The sequence below is a fragment of the Macaca mulatta genome, chromosome X, assembly GCF_049350105.2.
Source record: "Macaca mulatta isolate MMU2019108-1 chromosome X, T2T-MMU8v2.0, whole genome shotgun sequence".
NCBI lineage: Eukaryota > Metazoa > Chordata > Mammalia > Primates > Cercopithecidae > Macaca > Macaca mulatta.
The window spans coordinates 9708591-9723253 of record NC_133426.1 but is presented as its reverse complement, the minus strand read 5'-3'; the positions used below and the strand labels follow the sequence as shown (position 1 = coordinate 9723253).

The following is a 14663-nucleotide window of genomic DNA, read 5'->3' as shown; positions in this document are numbered from 1 at the left end:
AGGAACCGGTGGTGTTATTCAGGATAGCAGTTACCCTTGGAAGTGGACATGAGGGTGGCTTCTGGGAGCTGGTCATGTTCCATTTTTGGATCTGGGCACTGTTACCCAGGTGTGTTCACCTTGTGATAATTCATCAAGCTGCACACTTACCCTTTATGCACTTTTCTGCACACGGATTTCAATTAAAAGTTGACCAAAGGCAATCCAAACAAGCCATCAGCTGAAATTAAATCTCACTGCTTCACTTTACAAAAGTGAGGTTTTTCATTGGCATACTTGCAACACTTCTTTGAAGTGCCTGTGAAATACTTTCTCTTTTCAAACACCCATTGCATCCTCTCTTGCAAAAATGACCTCCCATTGAAATAATTGAGGTCAGAAGTCTGAAAGCCCTGACGAAGCAAAGGCGCTGGAGTCGGCAAATCCCCTGTGCAGCGGGCAGAGGGCACGCGCTCCACGCTGCATTACAGGCTGTGGCATGTTTCCCTGGTGCTGGAGGAAAGGGGGCTGCGCGCGTCAAAAATGACCTCCTGCATCTGTAAATGCCGAGAGCCCAAAGTAATGCCCAGCCAAACCCCATTGGCATTTGGGGAATATTTTACTGAAGTCTCCAGGCTATAAAGAGATACACGGGATATACATTTTCATGAAATACAGGCCGTTGCCCATTTACTAAAAATCTATATACCCAAACTCATCCTCAATATGCCCTAACTTATCATCAATAGACCTAAACTTTGCATGAAGCTCCTCTCCTCTCCTCTCCAACCCGGGAATGAAAGAGAGAGAAAATACCATGAACAACTATGGAACGATCAGAGAAAACTGGAGCTTCAGAAGGGGCAAAACAAAGGCAGCTATGGCCACAGCCTGGGGAGTTAAGCCAAGGAGAGACCAGCACTGGGCCTCCCCTCCAGGAAAGCTTTGGACCCTTACCAGTCATATCAGTTATCTGATGCTGCATCACTAACTACCATTTACACTGACCATTCACAGTTTCTATGTGTCAGGAAGTGGGGAGCAGTGTGGCTGGGTCTTTCTGGCTCAGCGTCTCTCAGGAGGTTGTGGTCAGGATGTCAGCCCGGACTGCTGTCACCTGAAAGCTGGACAGGGGCTCCCTCACATAGCAACCAACTTGCTCGCCGACATCCCCACAGGATGGCTTGAATGTCCCCATGACATGGCAGTTGGCTTTCTCCAGAGGGGGTGGTCCAAGAGAACCAGGACGGTCTCTAATGACCTAGCTTTGGAAGTCACACACTGTCGCTTCCACGGTATCCTATTGGTGACACAGGTCAGCCCTGAATGGTTCCATATGGGAGGGGACCACACATGAGCGTGAACACCCGGAGGTAGGATGGTCGAGGCCCATCTTGGAGGCTGGCTCCAATACCAAAGCTTTTCACTGCCTTATTCCACCTTGCCTGAAACACCAGGAAGACACTGACAGTGATGGGAGCCAGGTGGTGGCCCCCAGTGAGGGGTGGAGGGCCACATGACCAAGGAGGTTCAAACAGGGGGAAGCTCAGAGCAAAAGGATGCTCAGAAAGAAACTGTGGCTGTTTCAAAATTCTGCCTCAAGCCAACAGAGACACTTCCTTTTTCCTCCTCCCACTTCCTCCCCGGCCCCTGGCCCTGCCCCCAGCACTCTCTGTGTTTCTTCAACCACAGTCTGGCTTCCATAGGACTGGGCAGCTGGTGTGTGACCATGGCAGGGTTCCTATGGACCCAGGGCCATGCAGTCGTTCGTTCCACGTTGAAACCCAGCCCACGTGTTGGAAACAGGATGAGACCAACCACATGTGGCCTCGGGTGACACAATGGCCTCAGTGTTCTCACATCCCCATCCCAGGGGCAGGAGGGCTGGGCTGTGAGGTGTTTGTGTTGCTGGTGCCAAGAGCCAAGGGTTTGGAATTTCCCCAGAGACTTCTTCCCATAATAATAGTCACAACGCCTTTGTACAGGGCTCAGTGTACCTGGCTTCATTCTAAGCACTACCCCCGTGTATGAAGTACTGCCTCCCTTAGGCCCACGTTACAGATAAGTTACAAAGAAGCAAACTGCGGCACAAAGGTTAAGTCTCACACACAGTGAAGGGCAGCCGGATCCAGCCCAGGTCCAGGGGCCTTTCTCCACAACAGCAGGCAGGCCTCTGCCACCTCAGGACCCAGAGCCACGTGCCTCCATGGAGAGGGCACTGGGGGCCATGTTTCTCCTAAACCGTGTGAGAATAGCTTAATGAAAGGCCCCCGGGTTGCCCTCTCACATACCCACAAAAAATGCTGCTGCACGTGTTTGCTAGGGCTGCCGTAACCAAGTGTCACGGACTGGGTGGCTCAGATAACAGAAGAGGGTTTTCTCCCAGTTCCGGAGGCCAGAAGTCTGAGATGGAGGGATGTACGCTGCTGATGCCTTCATTTCACCCTGATGACCTCTGTAAAGGCCCTATCTCCAAATAAGGTCACATCTTGAAGTACTGAAAGTTAGGACTTCAATCTCTGAATTTCGTGGGGACACAGTTCAAGCCATCACAGCTTCTGAAGACAGTGCAGATGGGAAATCCCTCACTCTTCTGGCACCTCCACGGCCTGGCCTTCCCTTCACCATTTTCTGACAGGTTTTCTCCACAACAACCTATCTTGTGCTTACCCAAGGTTCACACCCCCTCCATGGATAAAAAGAAAATTTCAGGAGCCACTCATGACTAGCAAGTGTGTAAAGGCTAAATGCTGGAAGGCACCCAAAACGGCGTTCATGTGCTGTTCCTGGTGTCCTAGGACGCCATGGTGAAGACAGGCAGGCCACTCTGACCAACACAGGGGCTGACATTTGAGCCAATTCCCATGTTTGGGGTAAAAGGGGAGCTGGTGCATGGCGTGACTAAGCTAAGAGGAACAATCTCCCAGCTGTCATGGTGGCGGTTGGGCCTCCTATCTGCTAACCACAAAGGCCTTTTCACCCAACCAGCGCCTCCAAGGGTTAGAGTGGAGGGCGAAAAATAACTTTCACATTTAGCCAAATCAACCCAGAAGGGAAGCAAAGAGCCAAGAAGTAGGAAGACGTAGTCAGGCCATCAGGAAGCATCGCAAAACTGCAGGCAAGGCCCAGTGGGGCAGCAGCCACAGAGAGGAGCCGCAGGCCCGGCACCCAGGGCCAGGAGCAGCCTCCCCGACAAAGAAACACGGTGTCAGGGTGGCTCTTACATCAGCACACCCCAGACCCATCCTGGGTGCCCCAACTGCCGCAGATGGAAAGAGCGGAACACCATCCTCAAGGGGAGTGCCCACCTGCAGCCTCTCCTTCATGACCCTGTTGTTCCCATGTGCCGTCCTCAGGGCAGGTCAAGGGCCTGACCCCAGCCTTGCAGGACTCTCCTGCAGCTTCAAGAGGGTTTCAAGTCCCTTCTGTGAGGAAGGCTCCGGCCTCACATCTACTTTCGACCCAGGCAACAGCAGGCTCTCTGTTGAATACGAGGAGGCTGAGTGCTCAGGGCTGAGGGAACAGCCAGTGCAAAGGCCCTGGGGCAGGGCAGGACCCTGTCAAGAACAGTGTGAAGATGGCAAGCCAGCAGGCAGGGGCTTCTGTGAACCCCCTACTGCAGGTCACTGCATCCCACAGGAGTGCACGCAACAGGCAGTGCAGAGCAATGAGGGCCACTTGGAGAAGACAACAAGGGAACAGGTGTGGGGTTTGACCCTCCAGCCACCGAGAACAGCCAATTCAGAGACTCAGTGGCAAGAACAAATGTGCTGGGCCCGAGGACAGCAAGCAAGCTGTGTAGCCAAAATCACCGGAGCCACCGGTGGCCTGACAGCTTGGGAGACTTCAGCCACAAGAAGCTGGAAAGAGAGCTTTTCAGGTGTCATGTGGGAATGTGCATGGCCATTTCCTCTGCTGTCCCTGGGAGGCACCGCCCATCAAAGGTGATGATGCGACTAAGCCGGGTGCATGAGGACACGTGTGCAGCCTCCACGTCCTGCCCTGTAGTTACATGCTACCATGTGACCCTCCTACGCCAGGCTTCTTTGATCACCAAGGGCCCACTCTGGCACCTATGACAACATTGCTGCTAAAGAGGTTAGCTGCTCAGTCCAACTCACCTGGTCACCCTGGCCACTCCCCATCTGGCCTCCATTCTCACCTCCTAGCCTCCTTGCTGGCCGCCCTGCTTTCTCTCTCACCCATCTCTGACACTGCTCCTGACAGCAGCCAGTCCTTTTAACCCAGTCTCAACATGTCACTCCCCAACACAGGAGCATCCAGTGGCTTTCCATTACACTGAGGACAATCCAGGGTTGACACCACGACTGCCAGTTCCAGGATGGCCTGCCCCCTGCGACCCTCTGAGTACCTTTCCCCATCCCTGCTCTCTGGGTCGCTCTTCTTTGCACATGCTGATTTCCCTGCTTTCCGCAAACGCTTTCTGTCCTGCCCTGCCTCAGGGCCTTTGCACTGGCTGTTCCCTCAGCCCTGAGCACTCAGCCCACTGTGCTCAAGAGGCTCTCTCTCCATTCGGATCTCTGCTCAAGTGCGACCCCCTCAGAGAGGCCTTCTTGCCCTCCTTAACCAGCGTTTGGAGTCCAGTGCTGTGCATCCTTTGCTGTCCATCCTTTCAGTCAACACACAGCCTGTCCAACAGCTATTTCCTCTTCCCTCAGTTCAAATCAGTCCCGTGAGGGTAGGAACCTTGTCCATTTGGTCCCACCATGTATCCCACTGCCTAGACTTGTAGGACTCAACTGGGGGCAATACTGTCCCACAGCAGACATTTGGCAATGTCTAGAGACATTTTTGGTTATTACAACTGGGAGAGGGGGTGCTACTGGCATCTAGTGGATGGTGGCCAGGGATGCTGCTCAACACCCTATATTGCCCAGAATAGCCCCCCATAAAATTGAATCATCTGGACCCTAACGTCCATAGTGTCAAGGTTGAGAAACCCTGGCCTAGACGCACAGACCCAAGGAATATTTGCTGAATGAAGAAGTAATTAAGGGGCTGGGAGCAGTGGCTCAAGCCTATAATCCCAGCACTTTGGGAGGCCGAGGCGGGCAGATCACCTGAGGTCAGGAGTTCGAGACCAGCCTGGATAACATGGTGAAACCCGTCTCTACTAAAAACACAAAAATTAGCCAGGCGTGGTGGTGCGTGCCTGTAATCCCAGCTACAGGGAGGCTGAGGCAGGAGAATCGCTTGAACCTGGGAGGTGGAGGTTGCAATGAGCCGAGATCAAGCCACTGCACTCCAGCCTGGGTGATAAAGAGAGATTCCATCTCAAAAAAAAAAAAAGAAAGAAAGAAAAGAAAAGAAAAGAAATGGAAGTAATTTAAAAAAAAAAAAAAAAAAAAAAAAAAAACCATTCCTGCACATAAAAAAACCACCCACTGAAAATGTGGTTAAACAAAGGTCTTGTTACCAAGGGAAAGTGTGTATGGGGGAAGGGATAGGAGGGGGGACTGTCCCCACACACCTCTTCCCCCAGGTTGGTAGAATAGATGCGTCATCACACTAAACCCCTTTGGTCTGCTACTGCAAGGCTGACAGGTGGAGAGGAGGCAGATAAGGTGAGGACCTCTGGGGCAAAGTGCCTGGGGGCTCTGGCCCATGTGATGGGGGCACCTGGAGCACAGGTTAAGCCCTGGGCTTCACCCCCAGACCTATTCAATCAGAATCCCCAACATGTCTAAGGGTCTACATTTCTTTTCTTTTTTCTTAACTTTTTATTATGAACATTTTCAATTACACAGAACATCATCCAGAATGAATAACACCAATGAGACTGAACAGTTGTTCACATTTGGCTCTATCTGCTTTATCTCTTTCTCTCTCTTCATTTAACTGAACCATTTACAAGTAAATTATTGATCTTGAAGCCTGGTTTTCAAAGTGTCGTCTGGGGACTCCTTGGGCTCCCCAAGACCCTTTAAGGGACTCCATGATGTCAAAAACATTTCACAATATTCTGACATTGTTATTTGCCTTTTTCTAAGTTCATTCTCTCATGAGCATACAATGGAATTTTCCAGAGGCTACATGACATGCGATATTGAAACAGATTGAATGTAGAACCAAGTATGAGAATTCATCTGTCTCCTATTAAGTCATACATTAAAGAGATCTCAAAAAAAAATTTAAACAAGAAAAAAAGTAAATTATTGCCACCATGACACTTTATGTCTAAACACTTTAGTAGACATCTCTAAAAAAATAATACTTTTCTACATAAACACATGTAGTAGCTATCTATTGCTGCCTAACAAATTACCCCAAAGCATAGCAGCAGGACACAAACATGTCTCATGTCACTGTTTCTGTGTCAAGAACCCTGGAGTAGTTTAGCTGGTGCCTCAGCTCAAGGTGTCTCAAAGGGCTGCAAGCATCTCAAGACTCAACTGGGGCTGGGTATAGTAGCTCATACCTGTAATCCCAGCACTTTGGGAGGCCAAGGTGGGCAGATCACCTGAGGTCAGGAGTTCAAGACCAGATCCAACATGGCAAAATCCCATCTCTACTAAAAACACAAAAATGAGCCAGCTGTGATGGTGTGTCCCTGCATTCCTAGCTACTGGGGAGGATGAGGCATGACAATCACTTGAACCTGAGAGGCGGAGGTTGCAGTGAGGCGAGATCACCACCACTGCACTGCAGCTTGGGCAACAGACCGAGACTCTGTCTCAAAAAAAAAAAAAAAAAGACTCATCTGGGCCTGAAGGGTCTGCCTCCAAGCCCACTCACACCCTCACACCATCAGCAGGTCTCAGTTCTTCTCAGGCTGTTGGAATGGACCTCAGGTCCTCACCACGGCAAATGGACCCTTCTGTAGGCCTGATCACGACATGGCAGCTTCAGTGTAAGCAACCCAAGAGAGAAAATACATCCCAGGTGGAAGCTCCTTTACACCCTCATGGTGGAAGTGCCACCCCCTGCCCCCTGCTAGACATATTCATTGGAAGTTCATTACTTTGTCCAGCCCAAACCTCAAGGGAGAGGGTGATGCCAAGTTGCAGCTGCCAGGGGCAGGGATCACTGTGTCTGTCTGAGGGGCTGCCAACCACATCACAGACTGTCACATCTAATCAAAGCAGCAGCAGTCTCCTTGTGGCACCTGATAGCCAGTCACATCAAAGCATCTCCAGGCGTCCCCAAAATGCCTGTTACACGTTCGTTTGGGCCGAATCCAATCGAGGGCCACAGTGATATTTGGCTATTCCATCTCTTAAGTCTCATTTGATGGAGAACACCCCATCTCCCTTTTCAAAATTTTCTTTCATGATATGGCCTTGTTGAAGAGACAAGGCCAGATGGCTCCCGCAGAGCACCAAGCCCACCAGAGGCGCACAGGAGCGTGACAGGCCTGCCCTGGGATGACCGTGGACTGAAGCCTGTGAGGACAGTGGCATGGGGAGTGGATGGCGCCAGCTGCTCTCACCCCAGCCGTCTGCACAGTGGTCTTCCTCACCGAAGGCCAACCTCCCCCACCAGGGCTTTTCTACCTCCCCCAGGAGACCATTTTCATGGTGCCAGGAAAGATGAGATAGAGAGAGAGAGAGAGCAAGCTGATGGCAAGGGAACACAGGGGAGGGACACATCAAAGTCCCAAGCCTGGGGCACAAGGAAATGTTTTCTGGCCATTCTAAGCCCCGCCCCCCTGCCACATATATATACACACACACACACACACACACACACACACACACACACAGAGTAAACATGTCCCCCCCTTGCTACGCTGCTGCCATCCCTGCTTCCTGTCTCTCAGGAGTTTCCCAGCCTGCAGACCCTCTCACTTCCGTCCGTCCCTCCCCAACAGCCAAGGAAGCAGAGTCAGCAAGTACAGCTGGCCCCACTTTACAGATCCGACAGCAGCTCTGTGAGGTGAAGTGATGCAGCCATGGTCACCCTCCCAAATGTCAAAGCCAGATCTTTAGATGCAAGTCCTGGACTGAAGCTTAAAGCATGCGACTATGTCTGTCCTAAGCGAGTGTCCGTGTCGCTGGTGGTGCAGGCAGTTTGTGTTTGCCTCCTCCTAGCTGCATAGACACTACCAACCCTCTTGTCCTCACCACATCCCGCACCAGCACCAGACATCGTGTCGTTTCTTCCTCACAACACCTCCGAGTGGACACTGTTATTCTCATTTTTGCAGACAAGGAAATGGACTCCCAGCTGTTAGGTCTAACCCAGGGTTAGAGTGAGTATGTCCAGGGACGTGCTCCAGGTCTGCTGAGCACGAAGCCCCAGCAGGTTTCAACACACATTCATCTAGTGCTCTGATTTTTCCTGTTTCCCTAACACTCTCCTTTCCGCCAAGCTAGCCTCCTAGCTACAAATGGCATACACACAGCTCCTCCCCTTTTCACAGAAGCTATTTCTGGAAATTCACAACATAAAAACGCCTTCACATTGTGTTTTCCAATATATACCATATTAAGAAAGGGAATCAGATTTCTGATCAAGGGCTTGGCATCAAACCAATCATAAGAAAATGAATTCTTGGAGCCCAAAGAATATTTTGAGATCATCCCAATGAGTGGTTCTCAACAGGGGGCAAGGGAGCCCTCAGGGTACATTTGGCAATGTCTGGCAACATTTTTGATTGTCACAACTGGGGACTGGGGGAGGAGGTGCTAGTAGCGTCTAGTAGGTGGAGGTCAGAGATTCTGCTAAACATCCTACAATGCAGAGGACAGCCTCACCACAAGGAGTTATCTGGCCCCAAATGCCAGTAGTGCCAAGGTTGAGACACCCTGACCTAAATCCCTTTGTTACTTTGAGGACAAGATAGCCGAGACCCAAAGACACAAAATGACATGTCCAAGCCTGCACAGTCACAAAGCCAAAAGTGGAATCTAGGTCTCTATTAGATCCACCTCTATCATCTGCTTTGCTCTATCTAGGGTTGAGCTGGGGGAGAAGGGAGGGCAGGAACCCAGGGATCTTAATTTGTGTAACCAAACTGAACCAAAGGAAGAAAATGGCAATAAACAAGTTACTAAATTACTGCAGCAACACATCTGGGTGTCCCAAATTCTGAAAGAAATGACTCCTTCAATTATTGATGGAAATAGCATTGCTTTACAGGCCCCCCAACGTTGCTGGTTGGTCAAATTATTCATGATGTGAGTTCCAATACAGTTTAGTGACAACAAACCTTCCAGAAGGGTCAGGTTTTAGAGGGGGAAAAAAATGCCACATTCTCCCCCAAGGGTGCCCACACACATCCTGCTATAGTTTCTTCCTGACCCTGAGAAAGGAATGTAAACGCTCTAGAAAGAGTCCATTAAAATCCCCCACCCACTGTCATGCTAGAACTGAAGTCACCTGACCCCCCTCCATCTGTCGCTGAGTCATCAAGCCCCTCCATTCAGTAAGCGAATTATCAGAGAATTAAAAAGAACTCTGAGAATTGTTAGGTTTTGGTGTTTGTTATCTCCACCCCCACTCTCTGCTTAAGATCATTTGATTCTCAGAGATGTAGCTGTCTCTTACACTCACATGTTATCTTTGGAAGCTGCAATTCATTTTTATTTTATTGGATACTGTTCTTTTTTAATCTACTTAAAACACCTGGAAAGAAAAAAAAATACATTTCTGACGTATGCCCTGTAAATGCTGGAACCTTGCAAAATAATGCAAAGCAATTTAGATTGCACATCTGGCTCTTAAATTGCTAACCAAGAAGTTTCCATTCCCCAGCCCGCTTTTGCTTTGAAAGAAATGAGGCTAATTACTGAGGACAAAGGCCTGTAATTAGTAAACATGTCATTATTTAAGAAGCAGAATGACACTAGGAAAACACTTGATAGTTACCTCTTAAAAGCCCCTCTCTCTACTTAGAATGCATGCAGTGTGGTCACTTCAGATTTTGTTCCCCGCCGGAAGGGTTTTTTTCCCCTCCCCCTGTCTTTCTGTCTGGCCCCTGCCCACTTTCTCGGGGCGGACATGCCAAGACCCAAGTCACGCGTGGGCCTGCCACGGGCCATCCCCCGCCGGGTGCGTGCAGCTGCAGCAGGCAGCTGTGGGCAGCAGGCGCCGCAGCAGCCAGAGGCCCCACTTTGGGTTTCTGAGGGCGCAGCCGGGCTGCAGGCCCGCAGGCCGGGCTCCACCTGAAGCGACCGCGCTGCCGGGGGCGCCGGGGAGGGCATGCAGGCGCCGCGCGCCCCTTACCTGCAGTGCCGCATCGCGCCCGCGGCCGCCCACCTGGACAGCATCCTCGAGCATCCTTTCTTCAGCGCGACGGCTGCGAGCGCCGTGACATCACCAGGAGGCGGGCCCCACGCTGCCACGTGACGCCTCCCGGGCGAGGCAGGGAGGTGTGCGCGGGGTGGGGGGAAGACCCTGGAAGTCCCGGGAGGTGAGGGGTGATGGCCAGAAACCCTCGCGCTGGCCGCCCCCCAGGCCGTTTCGCTTGATGTGTGCAGCTTGCCTGACCTTTCGCGAAGAATTATGAAAAACAACACACAGGAGGAGAAATCCAAATTATCACAGGCTCCAAGCGTGTAATAGGATTTCGAAAGAATTAGCAATAAGGGGATTACAGTGAAAGCAAATACAATTTCATGTTTTATTTTAAAACTAGTATTTATCAAATGCAGTGGAGAAATAAACATTTTGTGCAAATCATAATGACACAAAATATAGCATGGACATACTTTGCATAGAGTTTCTGTGTTTCAAGTCGTATATCGACTATTATACCAAACACTTTAGTTCAAAGCAATTCATTATGGAACATTGTACTAATTGCACGGATGAATAATGCTTTGATTACTCTGAATAGCTGCATTCCAATATTAATTTGTATTTGCCAAAGGAAAAAAATGGTGACACCACGTATTTCTACTACTTACTTAAATATGTGATGATTTAAAATAAAGCACTATTACGTGAGCATGGCTGTATTTGTGTATCTGTTTTCTTACATCTTCTGGCAAGGCATTTAATCTCTCAGACTTGAGTTAATTCACAATAACTCATTATTTCACATTTTCTAATTTTTATCACATTCTGAAGAAGTGAGTCATTTTACTATCACAGAAAATATGTACAATGTCAACATTTCTCATTCACAACTGAAACAGCCTTGCCTAGAAAGACTTTAGAAAATTACAACTGTGATAATTTTGTAAATTTGAAATAGCATATTTCAAACTTAAGCAGTGCACATATAAACTTTTCTTTTGCCAAAATACACAAGCATTTTTGAAATGTAAAAGGACAAAAGCAAAGACTGCTTTTATTTGTATTCCAATTGCAAATAGATTCATTTACTTTCACTTGAGTTAAAAATCACCATTATAACATTCCCTTTGCTCACAGCCCTGAAAGAGCCATGAAATAGATTGTTTTACAAGCAGGTTAGAGTTAAGTTTACTTGCAATTTATTCCAGCAGCTTTCATGTCCTTCTATATTTAACCCTGGCCCTTATACCATCATTTCCTCCAAATTAACCAAATTTCTGTTCAGAAGGTTAATCTCTAATTTGGAGATAAATACAGCCCTTGACTCCCACAGCGATCAATTATTTTCAACACCAGATTTTAAAAATCAACAAAGTCGCAGTGTAGGTCACTCCTCTCAAATTTGTTTTTCTGAGTGATATAAGCAGCTTACCTTCCGCTTTCAGATTCTGAGATACAAAGTTTAAACGCTACCAAAATCTCCTGCTCCTTTGGGTTGAGGGTCTAATGGAGGCAGAAACTGACAAGCTCATTTTCCTGCCAGAGGCAAATGTCGATTTCAGCCCAGAGGGCCCCGGAGGCCGGCTGGGAGCATCACGTGCTCGGCCCAGCCACTCAGCCCTGCCCAGCCAGCCTGGTCACCTCTTGGCTCCGGAGCCCCGCCGTGCCAGTGTCATTCGCCTCCTACCCCCGGGGCATTCGTGTCCAGAGAAAACCCGGCGTCCGGGAGACAGGACGCCCCACCCTCAGGGGCTGGGCTGCACGAATTCTGTGGCCGGAGTTTCCAGAATCAATGGGAGGCGGTGGGTATATAAAATGCCCTGCAGCCTGAAGAGGATAGTAGCACGGTGCAGACAGCCTTGCTCTGTGTTCCGGCTTGGCTGAAATGACGAAATACAGGCAACCTTCTTCATCCTGGAGCAGTTTCTTTGCAGTAGGTTAGTTTCACCTTCTCTTTTTTTACAATTGATTGCTCAATTGTAAAAAACATTACAGCAAACCGGCAATTCAGACAAGGCCCATAACTGGGCCAAGCAATTCTCAACAGAATGAGAGAGCTCTCTGAACACCCTCCACCCTCGCCTGTCAAATTGTCATTTTAGCCAAGATTAGAAAACAAAACCAAAAAAAGCAAAAACCAATACCACCCATGGGAATGTAAATTGAGCAATCTTTCTGGTGGTCTGTTTAGCATTTTTTCCTACCCAATGCCTTACAAATACACAGTTTCACCAATTACTCCGGGTCCCACAGCTGTTGGTATCATGTGCTCCAGCAACTTGATGTCCAAGAATTTGTCCTGGGGGATGGGGAGTGGGGGTTGGAGGGGAAGAATGGTGTGCAAACCCCTGACTGGGGAAAGTTTGCTGCAATATTATTTATGATCTCAAAGCCTGGAAGCAAGTTAAATCTCCAAAAACAGGGGATGTTTTAAATTATAAGACATCTGTGCAGGGGAAGAATTAAAACCAATATGATGGTACACACGGATGTAAAAAGACATTGGCAGTGGATTAAATGGAAAAAAATGGAAGCTTCAAAGCATTATGTGCTGAGTGATCCATTGTTTCTATGTAGGTGTAGTATATTTATATCTACACATATACCTTTACGAACATAGAAAATTATTAGGAAATGAATTCACTAAAGTATCAAACATGGTATCTCACTGGTTAGTGGGATGAGGGTGTTTTAAATTTTTCTTCTTTTAAGCTTAGTGGTATTGTCTAACTTTTCCACAGTGAATATGTATTGCTTTTACAGCAAGAAAAAAAATGTTTTCTAAAAGCACCATATAGACATGATTATGGAATAAACAGTTTTGGCTAATTTTTAAATGCAGATTTCATTACTTGAAGATTCTGAACTCTTAACCACAAAGCCCTGAGGGAACAATTCCTAGCCATCCTAGATTATTCTGCTCATGAAGATCTTTAGGAAAGAAAGTGCCATTCAGGGGCTGTTATTAATATTTAATCACGTGTATGTCGTTTTAATTTCTCTTCCATTTAAACCTACTTCTTATTTTGCCCTGTGTGGAGATAGAAAGCTGGTTATTACCATCCTTCATGAAAAGATTCTTTCAATAGTTAAGGAATAATAACCTTTGAGTTTTTTGTTTGTTCATTCGAGACAGCGTCTCACTCTGTCTGCCAGGCTGGAGTGCAGCGGCACGATCATGGCCCACTGCAACCTCAAATTCCTGGGCTCAAGCAATCCTCCTGCCTCAGTCTCCCAAGTAACTGGGACTACAGGCTCTTTCCATTGTCTTCACAGATTTCTCTTTCCTGTCCCTTTGAATCTTCTACATTTTTTCTCTTATCTGCCAGTTTTCTACAGATGTCACACAAGGTTTAAAACAGTGGCTCTTAATGGGGGGGTGATGTTGCTCCCTTTCCCCCAGGGGACATTCTTGGCAGCCACAACTGGAGTGGGAAGAGCCGTATGCTCCTGGCATTGAGTGGGTAGAGGCCAGGGCTGCTGCTGAACATCCTACAGTGCACAGGACAGCTCCCTCCCTACTCCCACCTCCCGGGACAGTGAACATTTTGGCCCAAAATATCAATACAATAGTGCTGAAGCCGAGAAACCCTGGTTTAGAATTACTATAATTTGATGCCCAAGATGTTCCATTTCCCAGCCATTTTCAAGAGTTCCCCATTGTATGATGTGCTGGAAGCTCTGCTTCATTATAAATCCGTTAAAGGGAGTACTCCCGGCATGTGGGACGTGTCATTGCCCATCTGTGTGTACACCACAAACCACCTCTGAAAAGAGACATCGGAAACTGCTAAGGATATTATCTCTAATGAGGAGAACTGTGTGGCTGGACACAGAGGTGGATGGGAAATTTTCATAGATTTGGATGCACTGTATATTTTTAAAACAGATATTTTCCCACCATTAAATTATTAAAGCTCACTATTCAATTATTCTATAAATGGTGGGTTTTACAAAAGCTAGAGGTAAGGACCCTATTGTCTCTTTGTGTCCAAGCTCCCATATATATATGTGTGTGTGTGTGTGTGTGTGTGTATTATATGTTATATATATTATACATATTATATATATATATATATATATATATATTTTTTTTTTTTTTTTTTTTTTAGATAGTCTTGCTTCGTTGCCCAGGCTACAGTGACACAATCTCAGCTCTACAACCTTTGCCTCCTGGGTTCAAGCAATTCTTGTGCCTCAGTCTCCTGAGTAACTGGGATTACAGGCACCCACCACCATGCCTGGCTAATTTTTGTATTTTTAGTAGAGATGGGGTTTCACTATGTTGCCCAGGATGGTCTCAAACTCCTGATATCAACTGATCCGCCCGCCTCAGCACATGCACCGTGTAGAGAGCACCTTCCTTTGCAGCATGTCATCTGATTCTCGTGGCAGCTTGTTAACAGGAGTAGGGCACATCTACTGCTGTACACCCATTTTGCAGACAGGCTCAGAGACAGCCCTGACATCAGCCTCCTGTT

General features: G+C 48.0%; 1 protein-coding gene across 1 annotated transcript in view; it reads right to left on the bottom strand.

Annotated features, from left to right (window-relative positions):
• CLCN4 (chloride voltage-gated channel 4) overlaps positions 1–10253 on the bottom strand; it is a 79036-nt gene extending 68783 nt beyond the window's left edge. Inside the window, exon 1 of the mRNA XM_028842115.2 lies at positions 10168–10253. The gene's annotated coding sequence lies outside the window, so the exon portion shown is untranslated. The remainder of the gene's footprint in view (positions 1–10167) is intronic.
• Between the last annotated feature and the right edge of the window lie 4410 nt (positions 10254–14663).